The following is a 17670-nucleotide window of genomic DNA, read 5'->3' as shown; positions in this document are numbered from 1 at the left end:
ACCTGGGAAAATAACGTGTCTACAGTGCATCTAAGGAAGAACCCTCACAACTCTGTAAAGCGTTCATAACGTCTCAAAAACCCCCAATGGAACATGCCATCATTTACCTCTTGTGCTATTGCTCAGCAGCGCTAATAAATCTTGCATGAGCTGAGCAGATTGTAATTTTCTAATATGAAAAGGCATTTGGATTGAAAGAGGGAAAAAAGATAAAAGTGATTGAATCCCCAACAGCCCAGGGTCAGTGACAAGAAACATCCTAAGAAAGATCCCCCAAGAAGTACGGCTCCCTCCCTCCCTGCAAGTTGCCCACAAGTTCTGTCATAGCCCCTTTATTGACAGTATAGTGCTTTAAATAGTTACACCAGTTATCATTTTTCTCTCTTGATCAATCTGAATTTTCAGGACAATTACCCTCTTAATCAATTATTGCCATCAGCAGCCCCTCAGTTTCCTCAGCCAAGCAATCAAGCTGTGGGGGCAGCATCAGCTCAGGCAAGTTCATCTTCTGCCAGCTGCACAGCTGGGAAAGTGTGAAGGCCACTTCAAGGAACACCTGATGAAAAGAAATGACCACTGGAGAAGAAGTGCTATGCATGGGGATCTCAACTACGGCTAATGTAAAACACAAAGACTTGGATCCTATTCAAGAAGCACCTAGCAGCAAAACAAACCAATTAATGCAGCCAAATTGACTGTATACATGCTGAAACACTGCTTAAAGCCAAGCAATACAAATACACAGCAAGATTTATTGATTTATAAGTAATTGGGGAGAGGTTATCCTACACAGTTTCCAAGGAAAGAGCAAGAGTCCACAAGTGTCTTAAAATAACAAAATTAGTTAAATTATTACAGTGCTACTAGGCTCTTGCTCTTTTCTACTGTTACGGACAGGATAACATAGCTACCCATTCTGACCTGTTTCTGAGGAATTTAGGAGAGTATACATGGTTCTCTCCCTTCTCCTGCTATCAACACAGCAATCTTTTAAAGTCAGGCTAAGAGAATGACTGATCCAAGGGCTTCATATTAACTTAAAGGGAAAGTGGAGATTTCCCAGTTTTCCCAGTCCTAATCCAGATCTGTACACTGCACCCCACTGAACATAAGAACCCTGCTGGATCAGTCCACTGGTCCATCCAGGCCAGCATTCTGTCTCACTGTGGCCAACCAGTTAAGTGGAGGGTAAACAACTGGACCCAGAGCCTGAGGCCTTCCCTCAATGTTGAATCTTGGCACTGGTGTTCAGGAGTTTTCTACCTCTGAACTTGTTGGTTTGCTATAGCCACCTGATGGGCCTATACTCATTAATTTTTCTAATCCCATTAAAATTATCTATGCTTATGGCTCATCACTACATCCTCTGGCAATGAATTCCATAGTTTCTTAACTTGTTGAATAAAGAAATACTTCCTTTTCAAGATTCTTTGAATCTATTGCTCATCAATAGGGCACCCTTGAGTTTTAGTATTTTGGGAGAGGACTAGAAAGATATGTGATCTGTATAGAAACCAGATAGAAAGTTCTCCTCATCTAAACACTGTGGCCCATTTATAAGCCTCTACAACGTCCCCTTTTTCCTGAACTAAAAAGTCCCAGTCTCTTTAGCATTCTCACAGGAAAGGCACTCCATCTCCTTAATCATTTTGGTTGCCTTCTTCTGTACCTTTTCCAGTTCTGTATTTATTTATCTGTTCTATTTGACACAGAAACCAAGTTTAATGTATTGTTTCTTACGTTCCATGTGAACTGCCCTGAGCCTCAGGGGAAGGCAGTATACAAATGTAATTAATAAAATAAAATAAATAAAAATAAATATTGATTATTTAAAATATTTTACATCACCTTTCCACCCAGTCAGAGTCCACAACATAAACATAAAAACATTTAAACTTCTGAACAATTAAAATGTAGTTAAAATTATAATTATAAAATTCAATTAAACAATTAAAAACACATAAACAAACAACTCTAGAAGGAAGGTCAATAACCGTAATTGGGGATATGCCAGATGAAATAAAAAAGTCTTTACCTGCTGCCAAAAGACACCAATAAAGGTAATCAAGCAGACAAATCTCCCTGAGAAGGAAGTTCCAAAGTTTTGTTGCCATAACAGAGAAGGCCATTTCTTAGGCTGCCACCTATCTTGCCTCCAATAGCAGAGGGAATCAAATAAAAAATGACTGGAATATGTGGGTCCATTCATCTGGGGGAAGGTGGTCCTTAAGTTATGTTGGTCCCAGTTCCTGTCTTTTTGTATCCATTCTAACTAAAGGAGCCACAGGTTATAAATTCTCTGGAAAATTAAGAGAGCCTCTCATGTTGTATGCATGAAGGACTCCCTTGGTTTCCATTCTGACCATGTGTACCCACACAATCATCAGAAGAAGAATAAAACTTGAAGTAATGGAACTTCTCTGAGAACTTGAACCTCCAAGGATTGTGTGTGTTCCTTTAAGTACCGTATACATAAAAGGGATGTATCTAGCCATAGTGAAATGCATTGCAGTTTGCCATTTTATTTTCCATCTTTTGGCCACTCATGCTGCCTAGAAGTAACCTAGAGAATGTGAATGATTCTATTTAAACTGAATACTAGAAGTCTATATTTCTACACCCACCAATACCTAAAGGGAATGGATAGAGGGATTAAGGAAAGGTTAATCTGGGAGTTCTGGAAGAATCTATGACTAGAGTCAAAATTGGAGGTCGTAACATCAATAATCAATAATCTCCACTATGTAGATGATACAACACGCCTTGCTGAATCGGAGCATGATCTGAAGACCCCAATAAAAAGACTAAAAGAAGAAAGTGAAAAGATGTGACTATATCTAAATATCAAAAAGACCAAGATCTTGATCATCTTTCTTGGCTCTATTATCACTCAAAGCTGTGAAATCAAATGGCGAATAACACTGGATTGGATGCAGCCATGAAATCAAATGGCGAATAACACTGGGTTGGAACGCAATGTTAGGCGTGAACTGGATATGGAAGAGTAAGGATATCAGCCTTAATACAAAGTGCTGGCTAGACAATGCCATTGTCTTCCCCATAACAACCTAGGGATACGAAAGCTGGACCCTGAAGAAGGAAGACAGGAGGAGAATAGATGCTTTCTAATTATAGTGTTTTGAGACGAATGCTGCAAATACCACGGACAGCCAAAGTTACCAACAAGATAGTTTTAGAGAGGAGCAAACCAACTATGTCATCAGAAGGGAAGATATTATGGCTAAAGCTCATTTTCTTTGGACACATCATGTCATCAAACTTGTTGGAGAAATCATTAATGCTCGGCATGGTCAGCAGCAAAAGGAAACATGGTCACCAAAGGATCTGTTGGCTCAACAAGATCAAAGCCGATACAGGGATGACCATGAACCAACTAAAAGAAGCAGTCAGGGACAGGGGCGCATGACAAAGACTTTCCTATAGAATCACTGAGGGTCAGACACTGGGAGTAGAAGGAAGTAGGCAACTTTCCAAAAGGTGATTTAGGACAGCCAGGAAATGTCCAAAGATGGTTCCTTGGGAGGAAGGAGCTTGGTGTCTTGCTAGATCTTAGAACCCTTCCACAAGGAACATTATAATATTGGCATTTTTTTATTTTCAATCTCTTTTCTAATATTCTAAATTTCTAATATGGTGCTCACTTTCTTCATCACTGTGGCACACCAAGTCAATATTTTCATTGAGCTATTCACTACATCGCCGAGGTCCCTTTCCCTCTCAGGTTCAACAAGTTCAGACCCTCATCAGTATATAATTAAACCTGGGATTTTGTGTTCCATGCACATCATTTTACACATACCTATGTTGAACTTCATTTGCCACCTTACTGCTCACTCATCCAATCTGCTACACATTTTAATCATCCAATCTGGGGAGCTTATTCTGCAGCTCTTCATAGTCAGCCTTGGTTTTCACTACCATGAGTCATTCTGTCATCCACAAATTTAGCCACTACTCTACTTATGGTCAAATCCAGATAATTAATTAACTAATTATTTATTTATCACATCTATAAAGATAGCACTATATCTATAGTGATTCTTGTGGGTTCTACTGCTCACCCCTCCACTGAGAGAACTGTCCATTTATTCTTATTCTCTTCTTCCAATAGTTTAATACATTTTAATTCATTAGTTCTCACATACTTGAATTCTGTGCAGAATTGGAAATGAACATACTCAGTACATGGCCAACTTACAAGTCAACACACATTAACCTGATTTTCACCAACCCAAATACAGCACCTTTGAGATGATGCAGTAAATGTTGATTAAAATACAAATTCAATAAGCACAGTATAGGTTCTCTTAACCTATCTCTATGATAGCTCTACCTAGAAGACCTACATCTAGGATAACGCTGGAAGGTTTTTTTTTAAGGAAAAAAGATCAAATTAAATTTCCAAATAGATGACAAAATTCAAAATCCATGGTCATAATTCTTTCACTGGCTAGAAAACTTGGCTCAAACAAATAGTTTCACTTAAAAGCAGCTTTGGCAAAAGTTATCTGTCACCTAAAACAAACATATGTACATCACATTTCTCAACGATTCAGCTACCTAACTGCACACATTGCCTGCCTGTGCTAAAAATATGTTGTACTGCAGTCTGAAAAGGACAAGGTAAGGCACCTATTGTGAAATTTGGTGGGGATTCACTCATCTTGCAGAAGAGTAAGAAAGTGTTCATAACATCTGCAGACTCCACTTTGCCTTGTCCTCCACCCTTGATTTGCTTTTGTTGAACAGACATTACATTCTCTTAACAGATAATTCCTTGTACATTGGGAAACAAGCTGTCAGACCAAGGTCATTACTTCAAGGAAACCTCCACAGCAAGAGTACTGACTTGGCTCAGATTTAGGTCTGAACTAATGGCCCTGAGTTCAAATATCACATCAGCCATGAACTCGCTAGCTGCCATCAGGCAAACCATCTCCTTTCGGCCTCAGTTCCTCATCTGTAACATGAGGATAATAACATTTGCCTACCTTTCAAGGTTCTTAAAAGGATTGTTAAGACAACATATGCAATGTGTTTTGAACATTCCAAAGAACCCTTTACATGTTCAGTCAACATAACAGAATGAAGCTGGAATACAGGATTTTAAGCATGACTTCCAATGCTGATTACGACTAATTCAATACCAAGGATATTATTTCATGGGAACTCACTCACTGTAATCTCCATGGGCCCTAAAAGACTCAACCTTCTCCAGAAAGGAAGCCCACAGAAAAAAATAGCTCTCAAATAATATGTGGGCAATAAAATATCACCAAACACATCTACAGGTAATCATTGTGAAGCAGCAGGCTATTGGTTTCCTATGAGGGTAAAGTTCACCCTTACATTCAGGCTGGCAGCAAAAGGCCCCTGAAGAGACACAAGATCCTGAAGTGGCCAGTATGTCAGCAGGCTAGTCCCTGGCAGAGCGCCTGACGGATGGCCCTGTGCTTCACTAGCTATTTTACATGGAGCATGGCCGATCAAAGCAATCCCCACTGTGTACTGCAGAGCAATAAAAATAAAAAACCCACAGGAAGAATTCCTTAGGCGGGTAATGGGCACTTTATTCCTTTTTATGGCACTAAACATAGGCAGCTGGCATAATTACACTACGATAAAGGCATAATGTGCACCTAGCAGAACGAACGCAAGGCTTCTGATAATTAGGCAGAGCAAACAGTCTGGGATTCAATCACATGGTTTTACTTGGTCTCCTGAATTTGTCTGAACTTCAATTCCCAAAGCAGGCCAAGCCTGTCCCTATGGTAGCTTACCTTTCTTGACCCTTCCTTGAGCAAGACTGGCTTTCTTGGTTACTGTTTCATTGCCTCTGACACAGCAGAAAAGATTCTGCCAACTCAAATCAGTGAGGATGCTCTAGTTATGCTTAAAAAATATTTAGTTCAAAGGCATATATATATAGCCTAGAGGGGTTCCCAACATGATACCTGGCACGTGATACCTACTGACCTGTGCTGTGACATCCTCCTGGGAAGGAGCCTAAGGCAGGGCAGCTACCAGCCACAATCAGCTAGGCACCAGGGAGAGGGGGGATTCACGACAGGCAGAGCAATGGTGCCCCAATCAGATGTGAAACTATGGTAGTGTTTTGCTCCTTCTTCTCTCTATTTCTCTCTCCTCTACCCCTTGCCTGGCAGTAGCCAGTGTTCAGCAGGAGTTAGTCAATAACTTCTATTCCAAGCCAAGGCAAGGAGTAAATGAAAGAAATGCTCAGCTTGCCTACACTGAACTCGGTTGGCTGCCAGAAGGCAGGGAAGGAAGGGAGAGATGTTGGGGCAGGAAGTAAAACATTGCAGTAGCTATCCTGGCACTGGGTGTAATATAAGCAAGTCAAGTATTTTTCTGGCTTTGAGTAGAAGCACTTGGTTTCCTCCCACTGCCTGGGGTGGATAGATGGGGAGACATAAGCATAAGCAAGCAAGAAAATAAATGCCACGCAGGGATTGAAACAGTGGACTCCCTCCCGCCTTAGGCAGCAACTGTGTTTGTGTGTGTGCGTGTTATTCTCCCTTTCCACCTCTTTGGGTTTCTGGTGAGTTTGTTTTTATGTCCACTATTTTATCCTCCTTTACACCCCCTTCTGATTGTATTTTACTCCCTCCAGCTTCTTCCCTTTATCTCTCCAATCCCCTCTTCCTGCTTGTGTGTGTGTTTGTGTGTACACATACACATGTGTGTGTGCTTATCTCAGCGTCCTGTGCCAACAATTTTGTACCTGGCACTGCCTTCTGCAACAAGCATTAAATGGTGGCACCCCACCCCCTCATAAAAATACCAAAAGATGCTCCCAGAGTCAAAAAGGCTGGGGACCACTGGCCTAGAATATAGTCAACCCCAGTGACTTAGATCTCTACACTGATATCTGGCATGAACTTCTTGTCTATACCTACCTATACATTTAAACTTCAGAATGGATTGCAGAGATTCCACCAACTGCACCCTTGAACTGTGTTTTCTTGCATGAAAGACCATGGGGATCAATGATCTGTGCTCCTTTAGACTTATGTTGTTTGAGGATATTGGGAGATCCCCTGGGAGCCGGACAGATGAAGGACTAACCTATCTGCACTCAAACAGCTGAAGAACAGAAAGAAAATACATGAGGAGCCTTCACAGTCTTGGAGGTTCACTACATCCATTATAAAACAAACCATCCCTAATCTGTCAGAAAGTTGTAACAAAACCATGAACCCAACAGCTGATGCAGTCTTGCTGAAAACCTTAGCCAGCCGATTGGGCCCCCCGCTTGTCAGTCCAGGGGCAGGGGGCCAATCGTTGCCCCCCCCATCCCGGACTGATCCCTCCCCCACAGGCCTTAGTATTTTATTTATACCATTCCCGCGGATCGGTGTGAAGATCTAGTTCCAGCAATGTTTTTTCTTTTTTTCATCCAACAGCCCATTTCCAGATAGCACAGGCACTACTGTGGTCTTGAGTACCTAGAAGCAGAAGCTGCTAATCTCTTTAGTTAAATTGTGTATGGTCAAAAAAGGCTGTTCTAAACACAGCACTGACCTCATGGCCTTGAAACTAAAATACATAAGTATTATTGTTGGATGGATGGATGAATGGAAGAGTACACTATTCTCCTCAGCATAGCCACAAGAAAAAAAAAACTGTTAACACTTCAATCTCAAAAGGCTGTATTTAACCTACAGAGGCCCTCTTTATTCTCCCTAGGGAAACAAGGACAACAAAGGGCTAATGAAACATTAGCACCCTTCAAAAGTTAACAAAAGACCATCTTGTGCATGATTCAACTTCCAGTTATCTTTCCTAGCCCAGAGAGGTGCTTCTTTTAGCCACTTCATACCACAGAACAGGCTAACTTAAAAACATAGCATCTTCCTATAAGGCCAAGGTACATATCAGAGATAGGAAACTCGTCAAATCGATGTTCTAAAGACTAATTATAATGGGGAAAGGTAAGGCTCATCTCAAACCTTTCCCATGTACATGGTAACGGCTTTTCCATTCTCACCTGGCCTGGAATGCAGCCCACGTTGCAGGATTATTGTAAGACATGCCCTGCCTTTAATCCCTGCTTCTCCAGTCTTGCTCTAGTATTGACTGTGGAGGAGGAAGGGTCAGGTGTGAGGTCAAGCTTGTCTCTTTCAACAGTTGAAGGAGACAAGCATTCCAGTCTCTCAGTTGATTTCAAAATACACTCAAATCCAGCACAGAAGAAGCAAGGAAAACAAGGACTTCTATAGCATCAGGGAAATAAGGGAGAAGCAAAGACAGCTGGCACCTATCTGGAGATCCTGGGGCATTTGGCTGATATTTCCCAATATCTACACAGTTGGCTATACCAATATATTGCTGGTGCAAGTGGAGGCAAAAGTTGTTTGACTGATGGCTTTCAGGTTACAAATCCACATGCACAATATTCAGAGGGTGATTTGTACATTCATAATAAATAAATATATAGATTAAAACTCCAGAACTATATTAAGAATCCTCAGCAAAATTCCAAATTCTAATTTCCTTGTGGGTTTACTGGTAGGAAGTCTGTAACCTGCTCTAAAATACAAAAAGTTGGGATCACACATATATAAATTAATAAATCAGCAAACTCTAATTCTGTTGCTAGTTAGATTAGATCTTCAATTTATGAATATTTTGACCCGAGCTGAAACAGTGAAGTAGAAAAGAATTCTGAAAGTTCAGTCAGTTGTGTGTTAAAAAAGAGGGGTTGGGATCTTCACAGGCTGCAACATTTGATCAATGGGACTTACTCTTAGGAATATTTCACATTGTAAACTAAGCAATTCACTTTGCAACTATGAGTGTTAAAAGTCATCTAAAGCTCACCACACTACTAGCCAGCTAAGTGTTCAGTGGTCCTGCAAGGAAAGGATGCCTCTCTTTTCTCTGCAGAGCCTACTGCTTGGATTCGGCGGCAGCTGGAGAAGCCTGTATTGCCTCACACTGGGGAAAAAGCAAAAGGTCAAGGAGTGCTCAGGCTTCCCAATGCAAATGTCTATACTGAGCCAGTCAGTAGCATTATGATGCCTGTCTTGTAAAAATGCCTGTATGTGCTTTACAGTCTCTGCAACTGCAGACAAAGCAACTTTTTAAAAAACTGCACAGCTAATCAGATCTGCAGTGGCCAATCAGAAGCCCTGCTGGACAAAAGCCCCATCCGACCCCGAACACTTTCTAAAAATAATTGACAGGCATCAGGAAAGGTAGAGTGGGTGCTATATTGTCCACAGGCATCATACTGGGGGCCTACTGTTCTAACCATTACACCACATTGTTTCTCAATGCAGCTATATATCAGGAATGAGCTGTATGTCAGGAAGTTCTTAATCAGAATCATATGCTCACAAGGTAGCATTAGGGCAGGGGTAGTCAAACTGCGGCCCTCATGGGAATTGTAGTCCATGGACATCTGCAGTTTGACTACCCCTGCATTAGGGAAATGAGTCCCTCTCAGCCACATCTGCCTGTCTACGATATCCATAAACAACTACTGCTGGACTCTATGAAAGGACTGCTGAAGGATTATATACAAGCTATATTTATATGGCCTTGGACACCCTGAAATACTACATAACTATTATTATTGTTATAGACAGTTCTAAAAATGAGTAAAAGGTAAAGGTATCCCCTGTGCAAGCACCGAGTCATGTCTGACCCTTGGGGTGATGCCCTCTAGCATTTTCATGGCAGACTCAATACAGGGTGGTTTGCCAGTGCCTTCCCCAGTCATTACCATTTACCCCCCAGCAAGCTGGGTACTCATTTTACCGACCTCGGAAGGATGGAAGGCTGAGTCAACCCTGAGCCGGCTGCTGTGATCGAACTCCCAGCCTCATGGGCAGACAGCTTTAGGACTGCATGACTGCTGCCTTAACACTCTGTGCCACAAGAGGCTCGCTAAAAATGAGTAGTCATCACCTATTAAACCTCATGGAAGTTCAGCTCACCTATGCTACTGTAAAATATTGTAAAATCCTCCTCCCCAATTTTCTTGTACTTCCTAATATATATTAATGAATGATCTTCAAAATATTCAGAATGATTCCATTGGAAGTAACATCTGAAACCACTGAGAATTACATTCACTGTTTTACCTTGCCCAGTGTACTATTGAGCTGATCACTTATGTATTTTCCCAAAAAGCTTACTTAATCACTTGACTTTAGCTTGAAAGAAATTTTCTCATGGTCACTACACAAATCTTTTTTCAACATGACCAAAGCCGATACAATTATTATATCTTTAGATGCAAGATCTGTTAACAAGATAACCAATATCTATCTATGAAATACAGAATAACAGATTTTTAAAAAAAGATAACACAAAAAAATCAGTTCAAATCAAATGACATTTAAAAAAGCCTTTGTCATGGTCAATAAAAACCCTTTCCCAACAAAGTAGCATTACAGTGTCTGTCAAAAACCTCCAAAACTATGTCCTGGAGGTTTTCAGGGAGAACAGGTAATGGAATATTGCTGACTTACTTGATACCAAGGAGGTACTTTTAGCACTGAATCCCATTCTAAGATGTATGGGAACCAGCATACCTAAGGTAACTAGGACTCAAACTTTCTGTTCAGAAATCATAAATTAACTCTAGTATTTAATTAGAATTAAACCAATAACCAATAACCAATAACCAAAGTTAGAGGGAGGAATATGGCTCAACACCAAGATACAGCTTCAAAGCCTATCTTTCTCTGCTCTAAATCTTTAAATGTATATTTAGGCATGCAACTTTGTGAGTCCTAGGATGAAGTGGTCCCCTTGCACAGTATGCTGTAGCTGAGCAGAGAGGACCCAGTTTCTTTAAGGCCTCTCCTGGATGCCCTTTCTGTCTCAGATGACTACCCGCTAGCTCTCTCCCTTTGATTTAAGAGTTCCTCTCCTGGCCCTGACAGTAAGGTATTTCTGTCCCACAGATTATAACTCACTCTGGGCTATTATTCAACTCCCAAGCCCTGGCCCTGCTGCATTTCGTCCAAACATAATATCCTTCATGCATATATTATCTGTCTCCCTATTATCTGGAATCATTTCGGAATTAAATTTCAGTCCTGCAATATTGGCTCGAAGAGCGGCTCGCTTTATGGGCTAGTCAAAGGTTAGAATACCAATCAAAATAACACTGCCGATGCAGCGAGACATTTTAATATTCCAAAACCCGGTAATTGTAAAAGGACATAATATTTTTTCCCTGATTACCCCAAAGGCAACACATGTTAACAAGGCAAGGGAGAGAGTGAAAGGATTTCCAGAGTTCAGGCAGCTGTGTGACAGATTTAAAGGCAAAGCTGTCCCTGTCCAACCTCATTGGGGGCAGTGAGAAAGGCACACCTGCTCCTCTGGATCAGATAAACACACCCAACATCTCTCTGCAACTGGTCAGTTATCAATATCATCTCAGCTGCCACAGGCTGGCTAAGATGATTTCAAGTGCTCTGGAAAGCCGCTAGATTGACAGATTAGCCAGCAAAATGGCATGCAGAAACAACTGAAAAGCACCAACTCAGAGACACTCCACATTCCCTGTGGAGGCAAACATGACACTTGTGGAGAGGGCTGCCCCACCCATATTCTCCAGCCTCTTGTTCCACAAGCTGTCAGATCTGCCTATTCTCTGCTGACAAAGCTTTTTCTGACTCACAAGGAAATGCACTGGTGATTGAGAGCTGGCCAAAAGCAGAGTGGTGGCCTCTGGAAGTGCATATTTTAGAAGGTGGGTTCCAAATCAGATACTTTTACATTAGAACGACTAGTTGGAGCAGCATCTAACAGATTTTTCTTTGCCACCCAGCAAACCTTTTGATGTTGATTTTATATGTGAGTGCATTCGGCACAATAATTTGACCACTAAGGAAGACCCCCACAGGGTTGAAACGCATTTGGTCCATTCTATGTTGGCCTATTCCATGTGTAGTTAAAAATGTGATATTTTTAAATTATCATGACTATGTTTTTATAAGCTGAATTAGTGCACTTTATGTAATAAATATTTGAAAATTTTAAAAATTATTTTTGCAGCTCAACCTTTTGATTCCCAACTTCTCTGCTGGAGCATCAGGTATGAAGGAGACAGCTATTAGCCAATCAAGTGTCTCTTTCCCATCACCAGCTTTCAACTGCTACACCTATGTAAGGTCAGTTCTACTCAGCTGCCACCTGCTTAGATACAACTAGGGTCTAACAGGGTCCATAGGGTCACTGGATTCTCCCTTCTTGCAAGAAGCCTGGGGCACTTCTGCTCACCCAATCATCCCTGCTGCTTGGGTAACTATCTGTGGCTGCTGGAATAGACTTGTGCTTTCAAAAGAAGCCACTACATGAAAGCAAAAGCTCAGAGTGTAGCAGCTTCCATGAATGAATCAATGCATAGTTTGTATTGTTTGTATACTGTAATACATTTCTATAAATTTAACCTCAGCCCCTCCTTGACCAGACCAATAACTTTTTTAGCCCTGTGTCCCATCTCTGACAAAATGATGCTTGAGGAAACATTTAACAGTAAACCATTTGGAGTCATCCAGTCCCAACTACGACAGTTTTTAAGTTTAGAGACATCCAGGCATTAGGATAGATGCCCTGAACATTCTAATAAAGAGCTATTGATATTCCTATCTTCCATTACTTTGTCTAGAGAGTTTTATTGTCACTGCCCAGCACTGCTGATAGCAAAGAGGCCCACAAATAAACTGTGGGTTATGTGAAAATAGTTTATGTGCTTGTTTTAAACCTGCAGCTTGTTAATTTCATTGGAGGTTCACTGTCTGCAGTAACTATTTGAAAGGGTAAAAAGTCTGTTTCCTGGTTACTTTTTCTGCTCTGATCATGATTTTATATACTTCTGCTTCAAACAGTAATAGATAAGGACTGATATTACTGGACAGTATTAAACTTTAGTCTTTTCACATATGGAAGGTATTGCATATTTCTGATTATTTCTGTTTCTCTTCTCCATACATTTTATACTTTATATATTTTAAGTAATTTAATAATACGCAAACAAGCTGTATAACAACATTGTTCGATTAGGGGAGCTACTGGTCTCACAGAATTGTAACAGCAGCTCCCATGATCAGTACTGCAATTTTAAACGCTTGTTTCTCAATTACATATCCTCATTGCTTTACCTAAGGAGACAACTCCAGCAGGGCAAGCTAAAATGTATAGAAAGGTCTTATACAAGTTTTATACAAAAAAATGTCCTGCGCATAAATAACTTTGCAGTCTGCGTTGTTCTGACTTGCCAATGAAGCAGCCAAAGTATATGGAGGTTGATGTGCTAGCACTCATATATGCAACTGGTGTTATTTTGGTGCTAAAACAGCAACACTGGACCCAAAGCTCCTGAATGGGCTGACATTGTCCAAAAGACAGAACCAAAACCAGTTTATTTCTCTTGTATGAAAAGATCCTCTTTGCGTCCCCTGAAGTCTTAATGCTGTTGCTTCATCATTTTTCGGAAGAAAATGCACCTTTGTGCTACCTATCTGCTACCATTCATTTACGTAGCACCATCAATGTTCTTGGAACTTTATGGATCAAAGCAAGAGAGGAGGAACCCTGGTCAGTGTTCCTTCTAAGCTGTGTATGTGAGCGGCCACATTAACACAAGTAGCCCCACTCAGCAGCCATCTCAGATGATTATTTTACAAAGAACTGAGTCCCATATCATGCTTTTTGGAAAGGAAAATGCACAGATTTGAAGATCCAGCCTACATTAGAAACATTTCCTGGAGCCAACCCTCATGGTCATTGATTTCCTGATTGCTCTACTGGGGAATTTTTTGAGCTCTTGGCTTTAAAAAAACAACAGTAATTGATATAACACTATACTGCTATAGCAAGTATAAGTTAAAACCAAAAAAATCAAAAAGCCCTCAAGTGCTGCAGCAGGTGATGGGAGGGAGAGACAGAAAATAGTGGCTGACAGAGGAAGGCATGTAGAACAGCGGTCCCCAACCTTTTTATCACCGGGGACCACTCAATGCTGGGGACCACTCACTGGGGATCACTCAACACTCACAACTCACCGGGGGTAGTTTACTCCTCTACTCTCAACCACTACCCTAGCGCTCTCTGATCGCTATGGTAATGTTTAAACATCCCTTCAAAATAAGATACAGACACACCACAACAATGAAGTGTGTTGTAAAGGGCTGGGGGGATGAAGTAAAGGGCCGGGGGGAGGCGTCCTTCGGGGCCCACCTCCAATTAGTCAAAGGACCACATGTGGTCCACGGCCCACAGGTTGGGGATCGCTAATGTAGAAAACCCCTGTGTGGATGCTCTTTTACCAACTCAAGTGTTTCTGTATTTACTGCATCACCGAATGCCCAATGTAGAATACTCACTGTGTGAACACAGCCAATGTGTGGAAAAAGTCATGATGCACAGTAGCTTGCTTTCCTCATGCCTCTCTTCTATCTGCATGCTTCCAGCTGCTGCCCACTGGTGCCTACTATTTCAGCTATTTGTCATTCTGCTCATGCTTGCTCAGTCCTGACCTGCAAGACCCTTGGCTTTTCCAGGCTTGGGCACCACCAACCGAGAGCACACGACTTTGTTAATGTACCTTAATTCCGACCCTCAGCACCTCTGCTAATCACAGAGACAGCTTCTGACAGCAGCAGAAGGGGAGCCAGTCAACAGCACTCAGCAGCTATCTCAATGGCTGCCCATAGAGAAGGTTTAAGGGGAGATCTGATATGTAGGGACGTTCTAATAAAATCCATCTCCCCAGCAGCCTTCCCCCAGTACCGATCTAGTCAAGGCAAAGAGCACGATAAACTCCTTGCCCTAAGTCCTCGCTAAGCTGACAGTTCACGAATGATACAAGATCGCTCAGTGACATTAAAAATGTCAGCAAGAGGCAGATGCGGTTTGGCAGATGAGAAACATTTGCAGGCGGAGGAAAGCAAAACTTCCGACAACAAAGCAAGCTATGAACAAGGTTTGTTCCAACTGCTACTGATCTCTGGCATCCTAAGGTCTTAAATTTATCCAGCTCTGGCACATGTATAGCTAGCTGCTGTTATCCTTTATGTGAAATAAATGCTAGCTTTTAATTTTTTTCCATACTAACTAGGGCCACGAATGCTAATCCCACATAAACTGATTCCTCACTAGCACACCAACGTTGTCCTGTTGGAAATACCCCAGGCACCATCACAACTCTTTTGGATACAACAGCAATTGTCACCAGCAGGACACTGAGGAATGTCTGCCCTACTATAAAACATGAAAAACAAGAAGTACAAAAAAAGCAGGTCACTGGTTTTCACTGTAAACAGAGTGGACAGAAAAACACTGGGAGAAAAATAAAGATAGCTTTGATTTGGTGAAGCCACCTTGTTGCCTTTGTTTATAGGCAATGATAACTCTTCCCTTTTTTTGAATATTTTGTCTCCTAGATCAAACAGCAAAGTAAGATTTTGTTCTGCTAGTTTAAAGGAACTTTTATCAGAACTTCAGCTATATGAAATTCTCATTAATGTGTATTTATAATACTCATCCAAAAGTTAGACTACATGGTATAGTACTACATAGTATAGTACTATAGTACAGATTAGGGTTATCATTTGTGTTTTTCAGTGTTTTGGATGATTTGGTACGAATCAGATTGTGCTAAATTGTACACTTCAATACTCTCAATTATTTGGGGACAAAATTTCCTGTGGAAGGATCCATGTGGGAGGATAGCTTGGGTTGACTGTGCCAACAAGACACCACACACAGCTGAATTAAATCATATATCTGTTCAAAATACAACCAACCAATGCAGATTGCATAGTTATGGATAACAACATGAGAAAGCAGTTTAATAATAACTAGGTATTCCCCTTCTGTTTCACCATGTTGCAGGCATGGTGATTGGAAGATCTAAAAGCAATAACCCAATATCAAGGATTCAACATTATTACCAGAGATTTGCAAGAATATTCTTCCACAGAGTGAGAGATCTTCCAAGCTTTTGGAACAACACTTCCCACTTGGCAGTCTGAAGATAGGAGCATTGTTGCACACAGCCAAACCCTGCTCTTTGCACACTTGGCCAAACAAATAAGCTCTTAGTTCCTTCCTACAAATTTTGATCTGGGCAACGACGCCTGATCAGAAAATAAGTTTCTAAAATTTATTAACCCTGAACTTTACTGATTTGCCTCTATGACCAATACTGCTCTTCTGACCCCTTCCTGACATTACACACTACCGTCATTCCTGTGATAATGAAATCTCAAATGTTTGATCAGACATTTGTACCTATGATGTGGCACCCTAAAACAGACATTACATTTCCCTCTGACTATATGTCAAAGTGGATTATACATGATAAAACTTGGCCTCTAATAGGCTGAACCTGATAGTCCAAAGCAATCAGCAAAAAGACAAAATTTATTTGTCCTGAGGGCAGGAGGTACAGCAAAGCTAAGGGTTCCGCTAGCTGATATCAAACATCAGCAGGCAAAGGGGTTTACTTTTTTTATGTCTATCAATCTGCTGGTTATATCACTCCTATCCATTCACCAGAAGTTTACTGAACTTCAAATGGCAATCATTAATGGTCACTGAACTGCACAATGCCCCAATGTGCTTTCAAACTAGATTTGCAGAAGCCCAGCAATAAACCAAACGATTTACTTTGACAGCAGAGAATGAAGGGAACCCTTATCAAGCAAAGCAAGGAACATGCTGCCAGACGCTTCCTTCTTATATCTGTACAGTATTCTGATTTGTCCAAACAGATCATGCTAATTTTTGTCCCACTGCTGTTCAGCATGCCACTTCCATTTTCAATTCAAAAAAGAAATGGCCCAAATGTAATAAAGAAAAAGACAAGTTATAGGCAATTTTTGTCTGAAAGGAACCTACTTAACGGGGGGGGGGATCTAAAATTGCAAAAATGCCGCATTCAGTGACACTGTGGTGCTTATGGTTAAAAGAAAGCAAAAATGAATTTTTAAAAGTCACTATATTTCTGTGTAGTATTCTGACTTTCCTCAATCAGTCTGTACCATATCCTAATTGCCTAACCAAAAGGCTGATTTAGAAATTTCCAAGGATGTAATTCTTTTAACTGCCAGAGAGGGTTCTACAGAGTAACATAAGATGTCCATGTGTTCTATTAGGTTTGTACAAACAAGGGAGATATCCACACCTAATACTCCTATAGGCATACTGCTAAAAAGCTTCAAGTCACACTTGGGGAGAATACAATGTTTTGTTTTGTTTTGTTTTGTAAGAAATGTGCCTAAAGCAAAAGGTCCAAAGCAGACCATTTTCCCTCAATTTTTCGAGGCTTTCAAAGCTGAGCAGCAGCTGGCTAATATTCACCTTGGAAGGAACTTAGAAGGGGTGGGGGAAAGAGATGAGTTGGAAATGCTCCAGCTGACCCAGGTTTTGCTAGAGAGATGCTGAGTTATTATGCATAGAGGTGCTGCGTTAGGTTGGCCACAATGGGATTCTCCTCAGATGCAGACCATATTCCATCAAGTACAGTAAGACTCTATTAGGGGAGATACAATAGGGACTTCGCTTTACCCAGCCTCTGAGAAAATAACTCCTCATTTCAATGCAAAACAGCAGTGCTTATTAAACACCTCCTTGAAGGAAGACAGGAAGAGAGAATGGGAG

General features: G+C 41.0%; 1 protein-coding gene across 2 annotated transcripts in view; it reads right to left on the bottom strand.

Moving 5' to 3' along the window:
* The window catches only part of ERI3 (ERI1 exoribonuclease family member 3), a 239578-nt gene that overhangs the window by 132304 nt on the left and 89604 nt on the right, over positions 1-17670 (bottom strand). The window lies entirely within an intron of this gene.

Source organism: Paroedura picta, chromosome 4 (assembly GCF_049243985.1).
Source record: "Paroedura picta isolate Pp20150507F chromosome 4, Ppicta_v3.0, whole genome shotgun sequence".
In the NCBI taxonomy this organism is placed as follows: domain Eukaryota; kingdom Metazoa; phylum Chordata; class Lepidosauria; order Squamata; family Gekkonidae; genus Paroedura; species Paroedura picta.
This window is presented reverse-complemented; position numbering and strand designations above follow the sequence as displayed.